Source organism: Podarcis bocagei, assembly GCF_964188305.1.
Source record: "Podarcis bocagei genome assembly, chromosome: 3".
NCBI lineage: Eukaryota > Metazoa > Chordata > Lepidosauria > Squamata > Lacertidae > Podarcis > Podarcis bocagei.
In genome coordinates, this window is record NC_138127.1 from 91,091,344 (window position 1) to 91,106,934 (window position 15,591).

The following is a 15,591-nucleotide window of genomic DNA, read 5'->3' on the forward strand; positions in this document are numbered from 1 at the left end:
TTGTGAACGTGATCCGTGTGGGATGCACGTTTGCAACCTGCAGTGTTCACAACCTGCACACGCACGAGTTGCGATTCGGCACTTCTGCGCATGCGCAACCGCCGAAACCCAGAAGTAACACGTTCCGGTACTTCCGGGTTTTGGCGGGTCCATAACCCGAAAAAAACGCAACCTGAAGCGTCTGTAACCCAAGGTATGACTAGTTGTTTATTTCCTTGACATCTGATGGGAGGGTGTTCCGCTGCCAAGAAGGCAGGGGCAGAAGAAGAGGGGTGCAGTGCATGCAGGCTGGCCCGGGTGTCACTACTGATGGGGGTGACAAAATGCTGGGCAGCATTCACCGCAGGGCTGCAGCATGCCTGAGCCACACATCTCTCCTGGGAGAGACATGGTGGCTTGGGCACGCGCAGGCTCCTCGCTGCCCAAACTGTCCGCCCAATACCTCCCCTCCAGCTGTAGGGCAGCTGAGTGGGAGGAGGCAGGCAGACTCCGGAGGCCCCACAGTGCACCCCACCCCTATGGACGGATTGCCTCACCCCTGGGTGTGCCACCCCAGGCACTCAAGCGGCTTTCTCCACCGCTGCAAGAAGGCCCTCTGCCTGGTTCCCTGTAACCTGACTTCTTGCAGTGAGGGAACCACCAGAAGGCCCTTGGAGGTGGACCTCAGTGTCAGGTCTGAATGATGGGGGTGGAGATACTCCTTCAGGTATAGCCTTGGATCTCCCGAACCTTCCAGTCGTGGTGAAGGAATCCATATGGTCTTTCACCCACTCAGCCAACATTACTGTACATGCTATTAAATTATCATGGGCTGGTTTACTCACACACCCTGCGGGTTCACTTCCCACCCCCGCCCCCAAATACCTGCAGACTTTGAGATTTTGCAGAATCTGCTGCTAACTCTCTCTTGAGCATGGAGAGTGAAGAATTGGCTCTCAAATAGATATTAGTGCATAGATGATGCCCTTGTCATAATAACAAAAGTCCAAAAATAGTAACCAGGAGGTGACTTTGAATAATTCACGTGATCTGAATGCAGCACGTTCTGTATTTTAAAAGGTAGACGTGAACCTGTTAAGCTGATCTTCCTCTTTGTGCTTGGCAAAGCTATATCTTGGGTTGTTGTTGTTGTTTTTTAAAAAATACACTTTTCTAGTGGGAAAGGGGAGAGAGCATATCAAGACGACTGGGTCACATCTTCACTATGCACTGAAAAAGCATTGTCATGCCACGTTAATGGTCGTTGCTTCCCCAAAGAATCCTGGGAGTTGTAGTTTGTTAAGAATGCTGTGAGTTCTTAGGATGCCCTTATACCCCTTCCAGAGCTACAATTCACATAGTGAAATGTTTCCCAGACTTGGTTTTCCAGCTGCTTTTGGACTACAATCCCCATCATCCCTGACCACAGGTCTTGCTAGCTAAGGATAATGGGAGTTGTAGTCCAAAAAACAAAAACAACTGGAGACCCAAGTTTGGAAAACACTGACATTAACTATCAGTCCCCTCCTCCCAGGGAACTCTGGGAATTGTAGCTCTGTGAGAGCAGTAGGAGTCTCCTAACAACTCTCAGCACCCTCAATGAACTGCAGTTCCCGGGATTCTTTAGGGGAAACCATTACTGCTTAAAGTGACATCATAAGGTCAATGGCAGAATTATACATAACTATACCTGGTGGCGCTGTGGGTTAAACCACAGAGCCTAGGACTTGCCAATCAGAAGGTTGGCGGTTCGAATCCTCTCGATGGGGTGAGCTCCTGTTGCTCGGTCCCTGCTCCTGCCAACCTAGCAGTTTGAAAGCACCTCAAAGTGCAAGTAGATAAATAGGTACCGCTCCGGCGGGAAGGTAAACGGCGTTTCCATGCACTGCTCTGGTTCGCCAGAAGCGGCTTAGTCATGCTGGCCACATGACCCAGAAGCTGTACACCGGCTCCCCCGGCCAATAAAGCAAGATGAACGCCGCAACCCCAGAGTTGTTCATGACTGGACCTAATGGTCAGGGGTCCCTTTACCTTTATACCTGGCTGACTATTAAGAATTCTTTATTACTAAAAGATAGGAGGGGAGAGAGGCAGGAGAATTCTCTATTGCTACTCTGCAAGGATTGTTTACTAGTTAGGATTTCTCCTCCCTGCATAATTTATGCAGATATACTATAAATATTCTGTGACTTATCATTTGTGCACACTGCTTTTGCCATGTGGCTGAAGATTCCAGTCTGCCTCCCTTATTTGTCTTTCTCTCTGTGTGTGTACAGATATGAGGTGACATTGGTCCTGAACTAATACCATCTTCACTTCTCCAGCATTCTCCTATATACATTATCTGATTTCCGTGGCTCCCGGAACATGATGTCGCATTTATCTGTGACATGGTTTTGCTGCCGAGATACATATGAGTCATAAGATAGCAGCTGTAAGAAACTATAACTCCTTCCTTCGTACGCGGCCTGACAAAGGGGATAATTGTTAATTTCAAATGGTAGGGCCAGAAGAGACATCAAAGGGCACCAGCAGAGCTGCAAACATTAATCAATTGAACTGGGTGATTAATAATATCAAGCTCTGGTGGCAGATCAAAATTTGGCTCTCAGTCAGTGACGCTACCCAGAAGGAAATATTCCAGTGATAGGGAACTGTTACAGAGCCTGTGAGTTTTCTCCTCCCTGCACCAAATGTGATATTTTGCTGTAAGGACAGTAGTTGCATCAGTGTTCTGGGCACCTATAGATGATTCATCCCCTATCATTTTTATTTTCTACCCATTTTTATTTTTATTTTAAAAGCATTTGTCCCCACCGCTCTTTCTGTTTTCTCTCCATGGAGGCTGTGATTATTTTTCTTCCAAGCATCCATTCGTATCCTGGTAGCAAGAATATTTCTTCCTGATTCCATTTTGTGAGATGCTCTGGAATAAAAAAGACACGGCAGATGGGGATGCTTAGGTGTGTACCTGAGTTGTTAAGGATGCAGGTCTGTCATCCACACTTGACATGTGACCCTGGAGTATTTGTGGCAATGTGTAAGGCCGGGAAGAAAGGGAATCATCGGATGCAGGAATACAAGGGGAGAAAATCTCAAAGGTGCATGAAAGACAAGTAGTTGCCTGGTGTATTTTGAGTGTTAAAAGTCTGAGGGCTTGAGTCAGACTCCGTACTTTTGAGGAGAAGCCGGAACTATTCCCCATACTGTCTCAAACCGAGTTTAATTTGAGATACTGTGTAAGACTGTTCTGAGTTTTAATACTCTAAACTCTTTGGGGAAGAAATGGTCTTCTGTGCACTTTTGAGGTCTCCTTCCCTTTTGTGTTTACAAAAGTGAAACTGTGTGTCAGACCACAGCACGACAGCGTAGCATTCGATACTTAGCCTTCATTAAAAAAAAGAATATATTGTGAACTACCCTGAGATCACTGGATAAAGAGCAGGATAAAAATCTAAATCAATTGATTAAAATACTTAGCTTCACTGTATTCCAGTATGGCTTCAGGCTTGGTCACAGCACTGAAACTGCTTTGGTCACCTGGGTTGGGGACATTTATTGGGAGAGAGATGAGTTTAGTGCAGCCAGGAGTTGCCCTATTAATCCATTCCACACCTTCCCCTAAGAGCATCACACTTCATACCTGGTCTTTTTGACAGACCAGATTCAGGTTTCCATTCAAGCTCCTGGCAGGCTGCCTTTATAATCAAGGAAGGAAAGGAAAACAACCAGGCTGCACGTTTTCTCAGCAAATGATTTTGCTGCATGTTGCCACAGGCTTAAGCTCCACAAAGTTGCCCTTGTTCCTTTGGCGGGGCCATAACTTGACATGAACAGTTTCTTATGTGGCATTATAAAGTCAGGCTTATTTCAGGAAGCAAGGTGAAAAGAGCAGGTTTGTTTATGTCGCATCCTGTCTAACGTATAGGTTTAAAGAGAGTTTGAAAAGGCTACAAGAAGCTTCCAGAAATCTCTAATTAAGCTGAAAATCAGTTTCGGCTTCACCCGTTGGAAGCCGTCTTGCCCTCAAAGAAACCTGTGTTCAAACTTGAGAGTAAACATTACTTTTAATGCACGGTTAGGGTTGAGGAAACCCATCAAAGTGACTTTTAGCTATATTTATTGAGAATATGTTTCAGGAGGTATTTACATAGGACCATCCTATTCAGTAGGAAAACTCCCCGCAAAATCAACGGGACCCATAAACAATATAACAAGTAGAAGGTGCTATTGAAAGAAATAGCAATACTCACAGTAATAAATAAAAAACATGTGAAATGAATTACAGAAAAGCACATGAAGTACACTCCTGTAGCAGAAGACTCTTGTGGTAATCAACAAACTACTGAATGAGCTGGGGGGGGGGAGTCAACCTATGGAGCTAAATTTCACACACACACCCTTGATTTTGTCTGAGGTTTTGTGTAATAGGGAGAGAGCTCTTTTGTGTTTCTACCTATGTAAGACAAGACAGGACCTCTGTATCCTTAATACTTAAGGAAGGAGGGAATTTCCACAGATGTAGCTTCTCATACAGTGGACTGAGAAAAGTTGCTCCTCCAGCACCATACCTCCTTGCAGGGTCCAGGCCAGCCTCCCACATGTTGGTTTCCACCAGATGTTGGATTGCAATGTTAGGATATTTCCGTTCCACCTTAAAAGGGAGCAGGCTTTGTGAGTCACAGAGTCTGCGCATGTTCTATTCACAGGATGTTTATGCTTGCTATTCCTTTCGGTTTTGCTAGTTGGCCAGAGATGCTGACACAGAACGGTCATGTTTTCCTTTGTTCTGTTCTACGCTAAATAAAGTCTGTAAATTATGCTCTTCTGCGGTGCAAGCTTTCTCGCTGCGTTTGCTGCTGATAAACAGTGTGCACGAGCCCCGGAATGCAGCCTATCTATCTCTGAGGCTTCGTGTCGCTAACTGCTGGATCTGCCTGTCTACGGGAGATCGATGGACGTCCGGCACCCGGCTTGGGGCCATGATGGGCTATATCTCCCTGGCAGTTTCCCAACAACAAGGTTATGGGCCCAGATTCACAGCACCTACAGGAGAGTAAAGCTGCAACAGACTGCGTTTGAGAGGTATGAAGTGGGAAAAGCGAAAGAAAGGGAGGCTTTTCTGTTTTACCTCGGACGGAGCCTTTGGAACTCCGGCAGCTTAATTGGTCTGGGAGCCGAGCCAGAGAGTTCGTGATTAATGGGCTGCCAAGATAAGGAGTCTTTGAAGTTAAAAAAGGCTCACGGCTCAAATAAAAGCTGGAATGGAGTTTTTCCAAGCTTCTGGAGATGCTCAGTGTCCTAAGTTAAATGCGAAAAATTATGAAACCTGGGCAAAATGGTGTGAATCTTTGCTGCGTCAGTTTCGGGTGTGGCATACCGTGAATGAGGCCCCCCCAGTTCCTCTGACAGAGAGATGGAAAGCCGCTGATTCGAAAGCGATAGACGTAATAGTCTTATCCGTATCTCTTGAGAAAATAAGACGCTGGCTGGCAACACCACTGCACGTGGAATGTGGTATGCTTTGATGAAAGCTCACAAGCCAGTAATCCCAGCCCAGAGTTTGACTGCATCGGAGGTCCTAGCTGTTTCCCAGAATGCGAGTGAATGCAGGGATGCTGAGGGCACCGGTTGCAAGCTGCAGGGGGAGCTGACCGTCACGTCATCCCAGGCAGCATACCAAGGAGTCGGCAGCTGAGAGCTCTGTTTCTCGTGAGAACCAAGGTCACCGCCTTTGCAGAGGCTGGAAAGGCAAAGGTAAACACAGGCAGGCGTCTGCAGATGGCCAGGAGCAGAGGGAGGGTGAAGAGCCCGCGCCAGGGAAAAACAAAGCGTTGTTTGCTGGCACAGCTTCACCAAAGGCTAAAGGCACGTCTGCTGACCAGAAGCAGGGGGGCAAGCTGCAAAAGCCCACGCCAGTGGAAAGCAAGGTTTTGCTTGCTGGCACAGCTTCACCAAAGGCTAAAGGCACGTCAGCTGGCCAGGAGCAGCAGGGGGGCAAGCTGCAAAAGCCCACACCGGTGCAAAACAAGGGTTTGCTTGCTGTAAAGACTGCTCCAACAGCCAAAGGCAGCTTTGTTGTTGATTCAGGCTGTACCCGCCACATCTCGAAGGATCGGCATCTCTTTATCTCCTTCAAGCCTCAGGAAGGTGAGATCCACCTGGCTGATGGAAGGACGTTGCAAATCGCAGGAGAAGGGACTGTGAAACTTGCAAGTCTGCACACTACCATCAGTAATGTACTTTATGTTCCAGGAGCTGCGAGCAACTTGCTGAGCGTCCCACAGCTTACTGGGCGTGGTTTTCAGATTTCCTTCAAGAGGAGCGTCTGTGTCATCAGTAAAGGCAAAGAGGACTATTTGCATGCAAAGTTTATGGATGGTTTGTTCCATATAACTTATGATGACACTGCTGTTGTATCTAATGCTGATTCTTGTTGTGTTGCACAAACTAACAAAATTCTTCATGCAGGTTGCATTCACGATGCGCATCGAAGATTTTGTCACCTCTCTTGGAAGGCACTGGCCAAGATGCCAGAGGTGGTTGAGGGTTTGAACATCAAACCTTGTAAATTTCACATGAAATGTGTATCTTGTGCAGAGAACAAGGTGAAGGTTGCTCCAAAAGGCAAGGAGTCTAGCAGGCAGGCTTCCAAACCCTACCAGCTAGTGCATGCGGACCAGGTTGGGCCACTTGCGCCCTCTATAGGAGGAGCAAGGTACTTCATGATTCTGATTGATTCTTTTACCAGGTACATTCATGTGTTTTTGCTCGAACAGAAATCGCAAGCGTTTCCGAAGTTTAAGGCATTCTGTGCTTGGTTGGAGAATGTGCACGGTAAACGTATTTCCTGTTTGTTTACTGATCGGGGCGGGGAGTTTACTTCTCAGCAGTTTGAAGCTTTCCTGACTGAGAAGGGAATCCAGCATGACATGTCAACGCCCAGATCGCCATGGATGAATGGGCTTGCGGAGAGAGCAAATCAGACATTGCTGCAAGGAATCAAAACCTTGTTGCATGATGCCAATCTCCCTGATAAGTTTTGGGGGGAGGCTCTGGGGAATTTGGTTTATACCGTTAATCGCAGATTGTCATCACCCATTGGCTGTACCCCCTATGAGAAGATGTTTGGCAAGAAACCCAACATCAAGCACATGAGAATCTTTGGTTCTGACATGTGGGTACGCACACAACAAACCAACAAGCTTGGGAAGCGTGGGGCACATGGTTTGTTCATGGGGTACGAAAAAGGTGCTTACAGGGTGTGGATGACTAACTCTAAGTCCATTAAGTTCACAAGGAGTGTTGAGTACAATCCTAAGTGGGGGGAAAATGTGGGAATTTTCCAGAGTTACCCAGAGGAGGATGAAGGTGATGTCAAGCAAGCAGCTAAAGATGAGGAAGCTGCTGCTGCTGATGATGATGAGGATGAGGATGAGGATGATGATGATGATCAGAGTTCGGATTCCAGTTCAGTGAGCGGCGCTGCTGCTGGTGTCAGTGACAGTGATGACACAGCAGACTACCAGAGCGCAAAAGCCTCAGTCAGACCATCTGATGCGTCTGACAGTGAACTGGAGGAACCACTGTTCACCATTGGTCATTTTTCTCCTAAGAAAGAGGAGATGAGTCCAGAAGACTTGCGTCTAGTACGTAGGTCTGAAAGGGCGACCAAGGGCAGACCTCCAAAGAGATTTGCTGATGAGTTTGCTAAGACAGCAACTGCTGTTCTTAGTAGCTCAGAGAAGGTATGGGAACCTTCAAGCTTCAAAGAGGTTCAGGAGTTAACCTCTAAAGATGCTGAGCCTTGGCTTAATGCCATGAAGGCTGAAGTTGATTCCTTGAACAGGAACCAAACTTGGGAACTGGTACCGGTAGTCCCAGGAATGAGACTGGTTGGCAGCAAATGGGTCTTCAAGGCCAAGACAGACCAGAATGGCAAGGTAGTCAGACACAAAGCCAGATTGGTTGCCAGAGGTTTTTCACAGGTACCAGGACAGGATTACCACGAGACCTACTCTCCCACAGTCAAATATGAGAGCATTCGGCTGATGCTCAAGATTGCTGCGGAGGAGAAACTGCATGTTACCCATCATGACATTAATACAGCTTTTTTGTACGGGAGTTTGAACGAGGAGCTGTTCGTGCTGTTCGTGCAAGCTTTCTCGCTGCGTTTGCTGCTGATAAACAGTGTGCACGAGCCCCGGAATGCAGCCTATCTATCTCTGAGGCTTCGTGTCGCTAACTGCTGGATCTGCCTGTCTACGGGAGATCGATGGACCTCCGGCACCCAGCTTGGGGCCATGATGGGCTATATCTCCCTGGCAGTTTCCCAACAGTTTCCACCAGATGTTGGATTGCAACTCCCATCAACCCCAACCACCATGGCCAATGGTCAGACAACACGGCCATCAGCTTCCAGGTTTCTTTAGCATGGAAACGAGGAGACTGAGAGGAGATATGATGGCCATCTTCAGATATCTTTAGGGAAGCTTTTAATGTTTAACAGACTACAGTGGTACCTCGGGTTACATATGCTTCAGCTTACATACGCCTCGGGTTACAGACTCCACTAACCCAGAAATAGAACCTTGGGTTAAGAACTTTGCTTCAGGATGAGAACAGAAATCATGCTCCAGCGGCGCGGCGGCAGCAGGAGGCCCCATTAGCTAAAGTGGTGCTTCAGGTTAAGAACTGTTTCAGGTTAAGAACGGACCTCCGGAACGAATTAAGTACTTAACCCGAGGTAGCACTGTACTGTATTTTAATACTTTGTTGGAAGCTGCCCAGAGTGGCTGGGGTAAACCCAGCCAGATGGGCAGGGTATAAATAATAACGTATTATATTGTTGTTGTTGTTATTATTATTATTATTATTATTATTATTATTATTATTATTATTATTATTATCTGAAGGGCTGTCACATAGGAAAGGGAGCAAGCTTGTTTCCTCCTGCTCCGGAGGGTAGGATTCAAACCAATGGATTCAAGTTGCACAAAAGGAGATTCCAACTAAACATCAGGAAGAACTTTCTGGCAGTAAGAGCTGTTTGACCATGGAACAGTCTCCCTCGGGAGGTCGTGGACTCTCTACCTTGGAGGTTTTAAAGCAGAGATTGGGGGGGGCACCTGTCGCGAATGTTTTAGTTGAGATTCCTGCATTGCAGTGGGTTGGACTAGTTGACACTTGGGGTCCCTTCCAACTCTATGGTTCTATGTGTGAATGGGGCGAATGAGTGAAAAGACACTTTCCCAACAGTTTCGTCATTTCTACTTTTGCCCTCCGTAAGGGAGAGCTACCATGAGTGGTTCTTCCCAATCACCCACATCTCCACTCTCAGGAATCTGAGAAATTTTGGGAACATTGTCTGATGCTCAGATGGCGCTGTGGTCTAAAACCACTGAGCCTCTTGGGCTTGCTGATCAGAATGTCAGCAGTCCGAATCCACGTGACAGGGTGAGCTCCTGTTGCCCTGTCCCAGCTCCTGCCAACCTAGCAGTCCAAAAGCACGCCAGTGCAAGTAGATAAATAGATACCGCTGCGGTGGGAAGGTAAACAGTGTTTCCGTGCGCTCTGGTTTCCATCACGGTGTTCTGTTGCTCCAGAAGCGGTTTAGGCCTACTGGCCACATGACCCGGAAAGCTGTCTGTGGACAAACGCCAGCTCCCTTGGCCTGAAAGCGAGATGAGTGCCACAACCCCATAGTCGCCTTTGACTGGACTTAACCGTCCAGGGGTCCTTTACCTTTAGTATAAAGAGCTGCATTCTAGGGAGCAGGAGACAGTTGTGATCTCTGCCTTTGGTCTATGGGGAATTGGGTCTTTTGGGGGAAATAGGATACTGCTTTCTTGATACCTTCCATGGGAAGGTGAAGCAGTTCATATCTTTTGTCTCTTTTGCAAAGGAAGCATTATACTTCCTGGAATCTGAAGAAGGCCACTGATTTGCCCCCCTCCCTCCCCATTGTACCAAAGCAATACGAAGAACGAAAGAGGTAGTTTTGATTTACTGTGAACATAAATACTTTGTGTTCCCTGACATTTTAAACAAAGAAGGAACTGAATGCAGCCCAGAGCAAGGGGCAGAAATGTATGAGCTTTTGAAATGGTCTAATGGGATTTCAAGGTATGCAAATACTCTGGGCCCAGATGGGAAGACAGTGGCAGCAGGAGGAACTTCTACACTGAAGGAACAATTGGAATCAAAAGTACGGTTAATAAAAAGCAAGCGCTAGCGAAGATAATGAGAGGGTGCCAGAATACCTTTTGCATAAAATAATGGGATTTTAGGGAGCGGTTCTGTTGCCAGCAGTGTGAGGGGGGAAAATCATCTATTCACATTCAGCACTTAAGACTCATCTATGCTAAATGTACCTACTGTGTTTTTATTTCCTCCACTCTTGGGTCTTAGGCAGTATACGGGGTGATTATGACCCATTTTGTCCTCATAACAGCTCTGCAAAGTGGACTATGCTGAGGTAAAATGAGACTCAGTATCACTCAGTGAACTTAGTGGTTGGATGGTGATTGGAATCCAGACCTCCCCTGTCCTTCTCCATCCTTTCAATCATTTGTTGTTGCTTAGGCATATCTGACTCTTTGTGACCCCATGGACCAGAGCACGCCAGGCACTCCTGTCTTCCACTGCCTCCCGCAGTTTGGTCAAACTCATGTTCATAGCTTCGAGAACACTGTCCAACCATCTCTGTTGTCCCCTTCTCCTTGTGCCCTCCATCTTTCCCAACATCAGGGTCTTTCGGTCATACACCAGCTCATAACCACATACCCAAAACAAAAGAATTGCCATGAAAATCCCTGAAACAAATTAAGAGAGTTAAATTAAAAAACAAAAAAGCGTTTCAGCCCTGCTCTTGAGTTTGTTTAAAATCATTTAAGGTTTAGAATTTCTTTATTTCCTTCTGAGGAAACTGATTAGTTCAGTGAAACAGGTTTTGTAGCCGGCATCTCGTTAAGTCTTTGTTTAATTCTAGGTTAATTTTTCCTTATTTTTTAATTTTTGTTATTTAATTTAATTCTACAGTCGATAACTTCTCGTTTCAGGGATTTTCACGGCAATTCTTTTGTTTTGTGTAATTTCTTGGTTCCGTGACTTTTTTCACTCATAAAACCACATACCAGCCTCCTCCAACCTGGTCCCTTCTAGATATTTCGGGCTACAATCTCCCACCATCCCTGACCATTACCTATATTCACTGCAGCTTATGTGAATTGGAATCCAAAACACTTAGAGAGCATATTGTTAGGGAAGGCTGCCATTTATGTTCTTGACATGCTCATCACATTCCCATCATCTTGCCCAGTATCCTCTCAAATACAGTGGTGTCTCGCAAGACGAAATTAATCCGTTCAGCGAGTATCTTCGCCTAGCGGTTTTTTCATCTTGCGAAGCAACCCTATTAGCGGCTTAGCGGATTAGCGCTATTAGCGGTTTAGTGGCTATTAAAGGCTTAGTGGCTTAGCTGCTAAAAGGCTATTAAAGGCTTAGCGGCTTAGAAAAGGGGGGGGGGAGCGAAAAAAAATCTCAAGACTCGCAAGACATTTTCGTCTTGCGAAGCAAGCCCATAGGGAAATTCGTCCTGCGAAGCGCATTGAAAAATGGAAAACCCTTTCGTCTAGCGGGTTTTCCATCTTGCGAGGCATTCGTCTTGCGGGGCACCACTGTACCATTTCCGTCTTTATACTGAATAAGGAGCCAGTAAAAAAGAAGAAGCCAGGGATTCATTTTAAGCCTGGAAGTTTTTCTAGCCTAAATGTTACTTGTTGCTCCCAGGCTGATCTAGAAAACAATACAACATAGTAAGTAGGGTTGCCATATTCCCCAAAGTGAAAATCCAGATGTTGTTGAGCTTTTTTCTTTCTTTCTTTGTGGTCAAAAGCTGTTCAGCTTCTTATTTTGTAAAAAATAGCCCAATAGCACTTACTATTAGGGCTGCCACATGTCTGGGTTTTATTAAATATACATGTGTGTGTTTAGCTTTGATAAATCCACCTCAACACTTTAATGGTACCACTCATAGTTAAAAGGTCATGTGGAAATTAAACCGGCCGTTAAGACTGAGTCATGCCAGTTGACAGAGTTAATGCTTTGCCCAGAAGTTCTCTTTAGTGGCATAAAGCCAGATAAGGAAGAAGGAGAAGGACGGGGACAGAGGGAGGATATTATTATTCACACAAATACAAGGCAATGCGCAGAGGAAACCTGGGGAAATCTCTAACAGAGAAATATTATTCTACCTTCCAGCTTCACTTCTCTATAATATATGCTCTGCACATCCATATCTATAAAATAACACTGAGATCTCCTTCAGGGCAACCCGAATTATTCACATGGTACTACAGAGTGGACTTGTGGGGCGCAGGGTAGGGGACATTCAAAACCCTCAGATAATGCAAACTCCAGTCAAATGGCAGCTCTTAATTTTAAATATGTGTACAGAGTCACTTGTGAACTTTGAAATGAACCATTATTAAATAAAATGTATTTTCTGATCAATAAATGCCTTGGGAGTCCATGCATGTCTAGCCTTGTAAAGGTGCTCAGAGATTATTTCTGCATTTCACAAGATTGCATGCGCCACTTGATTGTAATCCAACCTCAAAGAGGTTTGCAAAAAGGGTAAATAAAATTATCTTCCAAAAACATCAGTTAAAACAACTATTTAAAATATCCACCAGCTAATTAGAATTGACGATAATCTGAAAACCAAATTAAAACGTGTGTCGACATTGTACATGCATGTCTGAACGATCAGTGACAGTCCTTGTCGCTAGGTGGAGAGATCCATTTCTCGCAAATGTTCAGTCTCTAAAATTCAACCAATCTTCCACTGCTGAGTGACAATTTCATTATTCCTATGGAATGGTGCTGTCATGGGAGGCCATGGGTGGGAAGAAGCAATCTTTCAGGTAAGCAAATGCAATCTGACAGGGCTGTCTATGTTTCAAATGCATGACATTTTAAGCACAGCTCTGTCGCCTTTCCTTTTCAGTGGCGCTTAGTGCTCAACTCTAGTTCTTGCTATAACCGCTACAACTGTGGGCAGCGAAAGGGATTTGGAACGCAGCAGCTAGAACAGCATCTTTTACTTGGCTTAAAATGTAATGCTCTTGTTAAAGCTTTGTGTCGATGTTGCATTGTGCTAGTGGAAGAGGCAAGGGTTCTTCTTCTTTGGCGATCACTCGTAGCCGAGTAAGATTGTCTTCCATAAACACGATTTTAACAATGAGTCCGTCAGTGACTGTGGAGGCCAATTCTGGATCCACACATCCTTCCACAGTGGGGACATTGGTTTCCAGGTGGGAGTTGATCACGGTGTGGATTTGCCAAGGGTGCCTTCCTCTTAGCACGTTTCTCCCTTGCATCCTGAGTTCGAGCGTCTTCAAAGCCCATGTCACCTTTGGTAAAGGCTGTTCTCCAACTGGAGCGCTCGCAGGCCAGTGTTTCCCAGTTGTCAGTGTTTATACTACATTTTTAAAGATTTGCCTTGAGAGAGTCGTTAAAGCTCTTTTGTTGACCACCAGCATTACGCTTTCCATTTTTAAGTTCGGAATAGAGTACAGTGGTACCTCAGATTACATACACTTCAGATTACAGACGCTTCAGGTTACAGACTCCGCTAACCCAGAAATAGTACCTCGGGTTAAGAACTTTGCTTCAGGATGAGAACAGAAATCACGCGGCGGTGGCAGTGGGAGGTCCCATTAGCTAAAGTGGTTCTTTAGGTTAAGAACAGTTTCAGGTTAAGAACGGACCCCCGGAATGAATTAAGTACTTAACCCGAGGTACCACTGTAGTTGCTTTGGAAGATGATCATCAGGCATCCGCACAACATGACCAGTCCAACGAAATTGATGTTGAAGAATCATTGCTTCAACACTGGTGATCTTTGCTTCTTCCAGTACACTGATATTAGTTCGCCTTTCTTCCCAAGCGATGTGTAAAAATTTTCAGAGACACCGTTGGTGGAATGTTTCGAGGAGTTGGAGATGGTGTTTATAAGTGGTCCATGTTTCACAAGAATATAGTGAGGTTGGTAGTACAATAGCTTTGTAAACAAGCATTTTGGTTTCCCTGCGAATGTCGCGATCCTCAAACACTCTGCACTTCAATCGGGAGAAAGCCGCATTCACAGATCTCAGGCAATGCTGGATTTCGGCATCAATGTTGGCCCTTGTGGAAAGATAACTGCCTAGGTAGGAGAAGTGATTGACATTTTCCAACATTACACCATCGAGTTGGATTTGTGGTGCTGCACAGGGGTTGTTTTGTACTTGTTGGTGCAGCACTTTGGTTTTTTGGATGTTGAATGATAGGCCAAGCTTTTTGTAAGCTTCTGCAAAGATATTTAGGATGGTTTGGAGGTCATCATCTGAGCATGCGCACACTACGTTGTCATCAGCATACTGAAGCTCTATGATGGAAGTTACAGTAACCTTACTCTTTGCTTTCAGCCTGCTCAGATTGAAGAGCTTTCCATCTGTTCAATGTATGATTTCTACTCCAGTGTGGAGTTTCCCTTCGACAAGGGATAACCTAATGGTCATAAAAGGCAGCACCAGGCACTACCAAGCACCAGGCACTACCTTTCCCCTCCCCACCCATCAAATGCGGAAGATGAATATAGGACTTGTTAGTTATGCCAAGAAATAAGAGCAGATAGAACAGAACAAGATGATGGAGGATATCTGCGTTTCCTAGGTGTGCCTGTATCTTGGGTGCTGTTCATCTGTAGTGGATGTGGTGTGACTACCAAGTTCTTTACAACACACAGCACATATTAGGAAGTTTGTAAAGGCAAAAGATTTATACAATCTGAAGGGAAACCAAGTTGGCTAAAATGTATAAGAACAGTACTGATATATTTTGGAGATGTAAAAATGGGGTAGGCACATTTATACACATGTGGTGGGAGTGCAAATGGGGAAGAGAATTCTGGGATACCATTTATAATGAACTTTAAAAAATGTTCAAATTCTCTTTCATAAAAAAACCTTCCTACTTGGTATTATGTCCAAAGAAATCAAGAAAACTTTTAGACCGTTATTTATGTTATTTATGTATGCAAGCACAGCGGCAAGGATTCTAATAGCCAATAATTATAAAAGTAACAACATCCGCACCAAAACAAACTGGTTATCGAAAATGATTGAATATCTACACTGTGCAAAGTTAACAGAAAGAATAAGAGGAAACACTACTCAAAAAGTTAATAAGGAATGGCTAAGTTTTAAGGAATATCTCGAGAAATGTGGTATATAGATAAGGTAAATCTCCTGACAGATATAGAATGAATCTAGAAAATAGAGGAAATGTAAAGCAAAAGTAGCATGGAAAAAAGGGAAATCAGAAAAACAAAATGAAATCCACTTAAACTATTAAAATAGTAAGATAACCCAATGAGAGGAGTTGGAAGTCAACATTTATGGGGTATCTATGTTGGGTATGTATACAGGTAAAGTATGTATTGTATTTATTGTATGTATTGTTTATGTAAATTGATGTATGAGATTATATATATATATATATATATATATGCAGGTTTTGGTGTCTTCGGGTGTCTTCCCGTGTAAGAGTTGGGGTGTCTAGGCGACG

At 44.9% G+C, this 15,591-nt stretch overlaps 1 protein-coding gene across 2 annotated transcripts in view; it reads left to right on the forward strand.

Annotated features, from left to right (window-relative positions):
- The window catches only part of TTC7A (tetratricopeptide repeat domain 7A), a 192,311-nt gene that overhangs the window by 106,271 nt on the left and 70,449 nt on the right, over nucleotides 1–15,591 (forward strand). The gene's annotated exons all lie outside the window — the stretch shown is intronic.